Here is a 3,173-nt window from a genome sequence, read left to right as displayed (position 1 = left end):
GAGAATGCAAATATACCTGTTCATCGTTTTTTTTAAATAAATGAGTATAAACGTGTCCGTCGGACAGGGCAGGCAGGAGCATCCGTTTCAGCCACAACAGCCCACATGAACGTACATGTGATATGTCCTAAACAGTGATATTTACACACTACACAAAAGCGACACAAACGACAGAATCTCCAGTGCCTCGTCCTCGTCAAATCTGCATTTACGGGAGATGAGTTTATTACGTTTAACAATAATGTTACCTGGAATAGACACACAAAGTAGGTGATTACTTTTTGTACACCATATGTAATAAGCATATTACATATATGTCATACACCACATGTAATAATAATGTGTGCTAGACATCTGTAGGACAGTTTTGAAGAGACTGAATGTTTGGCTGAAACCATTTTAATTTCGATTCAACAAGCTTTTATGTGATCTGTGTTCTGCGTGTATTATATAACTTCTAGTCTGTGTGGGGAAATATGGCTGTGTTGTAGATAATATTTCTGTATATTGTGTAAATGTTCTCCTTAATGTTTACTACATATTGCTTTCATGTGGGCTGGATCGGCTGATATTATTATCAACCAAAGCCTCCTCTTCTGTAAAAGACACTTCAGCTTTGTTGTTTGTGGCCGAATGCATCGTTCCTCAGCTTTCTGCTGTTCCCCATTATGGCGATATCGTGGCCTAGCAGGTGAAGAAGCGGCCGCCTGTCATGGCCGCACTTTTTCACTTTTACTCGGCCCTCTAGGGCAATTTTTCATCAGGACCTCTGTTTTAACACATAAGTCTAATTCTTCATTTTCCAAGGCAGGGCTGTGTGGACCATCTACTTTAACCATACATGCAGAAAAGTCAATGGGCTCATTCACTCTGTACTTGTGTGTCGTCATTCTTGAATTCATTTTTTATAATTGTATTGACATATTGAAGACGGAACCAGATTGTGACAACGCCAAGCCCATCGAACCCTCCTCAAAATGTTATGTCAACAGCTCCATCTCCTGGACGTACTCCGACAGAATCCAGATTGCTTCGTCTCCACATGGAAAGCAAAAGCAGAGTGAACCTGTGTTCTCCTGGTATGTGGTCATTTACTACATTGTCATAAATGTTAATGCAAACCTAAAAGTTAAAAGTTAAAGTTAAGGGGCCACACACCTCCAGGGTGGTGAGTTCGAATCCAGGCTTTGTGTGTGTGTGTGGAATTGGTGTTATGAAATTTGATGTTAGCAGTCACTGGCTGCATGGGTGAGAGAGAGAAATGTTTAATGACAGTGACACTTTTCAGCGTTTAATGAGTGTAGCTTTGTTCAGTGAGCAGTGTTGTTGACTGGAGCAAAGTGTGGGTGCAGTAAGGGACCAGACGTGCATTAAAAATGAGGGCAAAGGTTTTGCTCTTGTGCTTTCTCAGAGGTCTGAAGGCATGAGAACTGTAGAGCTCTGCTGTGCAATATATGCTGTGCTACTGCTTGCCTGATGGTGAACTCTGAACTCTGTCCAGCTGATACCTGACCACTCATACATGATGCACATGATCGCATATTATTTAACCTTGTTTTTTTGTCTGTGTACATTTGATGATGATTTGATGTGTATTTCCAATGCACATTTGAGATTTTTTTACCACACAAAAATGTCACTCATACGTGCACATTAGTGACAAGTGATGTGTAAATGAAATATGCACCACAATATAAATGTCACAAGACACTGAACATAACCATGCAGATTTTGGCATGTTTAAGTACAGTTTTTAAAAATTTTAACTATATTTTCCTACACCACAGTAAAAAATACAGTAACTCCCTCATTAATCCTCTAGAGGGCAGCACAGCCCTTTTTTTTTTTTTTAAATGTGCTACTTTTCAACTGGGAGTGTTTCGTGAATCATAATGTATGACTTTTTATAATCTATGTCAGGTTTGTTTTTTAGAAATGTATTAAATTGAATTATAGAGAAAGTCTGCCTGGACTGACTTTATTTAAGTGTATTCCAGTCGAACCTATCAGCACTTTAAACATAGGCCAGGTCCAGTCTTGAAATTTATCCAGAACAGTGATGCCACAGTACAGAAGAAACTGAGCACTGGGATGGAGCCAAGATGTTGGTGGGACCTTTTGGGTGCCTGTCAGCCACCTGTTTGCCCATGGTGCCCAAATCCAAAATAATGGATAATGATGCCACCACAGAGGGACATCATTGTGGGGGGAACTCGTGCGGATGTCTTTCCTCAATGTTCTGATTCATTTCCACATTAAAGTTTAATAGTTGCTAACCTCCACTCAGCAGTACCACACTTGTGGTGGTAGTTTTGAAAATTTTCGGACTCCCATTTACCTCCTGTGATGGCTCGAGCTACATTGGATGCAAATTAAATATCATCATATAATCGTATTGTCATATACATTATATACATATACATTACATATAAGTGTGTATGTATGTACAGTGCAGGCCAAAGGTTTGGACACACCTTCTCATTCAATGTGTTTTCTTTATTTTCATGACCATTTACATTGGTAGATTATCACTGAAGGCATCAAAACTATGATTGAACACATGTGGAGTGGTCAGGTATCAGAAAATAAAGAAAACACAATGAATGAGAAGGTGTGTCCAAACTTTTGGCCTGTAGTGTGTGTGTGTGTGTGTGTGTGTATCGTAATGTATGTATTTACATATATTTACATATATTTATTTATATGTATGTGTGGGTTTTTTTTTTTTTTTTTTAAATTGTTAATTTTCCTTTAAGCAGATACATCTTGGCACAAACGATGCTCATTTCGGCGTCACAGGAAGAGTTTAGCCCACATTTCAACACACTTGCGAACACAGTCCCAGGTTCGAGCTCCAGCCACCACCGTGGGAGTCATATTGGGGAGAAAAGGGCGAAAGGTTCAGCCAGGGCCCCACCGCACCCTCCCCAGCTCTCCTTCGTTTGTGAATAATACGAATAAAATGCGAGGTCTGCGACCTACTTCTGCCCAAAGTTGTGCGTTTGATTACGGGGCGGCGCTGTTCGCCGCGCGGCTTCATTTCAGTGAAACCGAATCTTCTCCTCCCGGTTGTCATGGACGGGAGGCGCGGGGAGACCGCGGCTCTTTCCCGAGACCTCGCGTCGCCGTCGGCGTGAAGTTGTGGGGGGAACTCGTGCGGATGTTTTTTTTTT

This window comes from Denticeps clupeoides, chromosome 7, assembly GCF_900700375.1.
Source record: "Denticeps clupeoides chromosome 7, fDenClu1.1, whole genome shotgun sequence".
NCBI lineage: Eukaryota > Metazoa > Chordata > Actinopteri > Clupeiformes > Denticipitidae > Denticeps > Denticeps clupeoides.
This window is presented reverse-complemented; position numbering follows the sequence as displayed.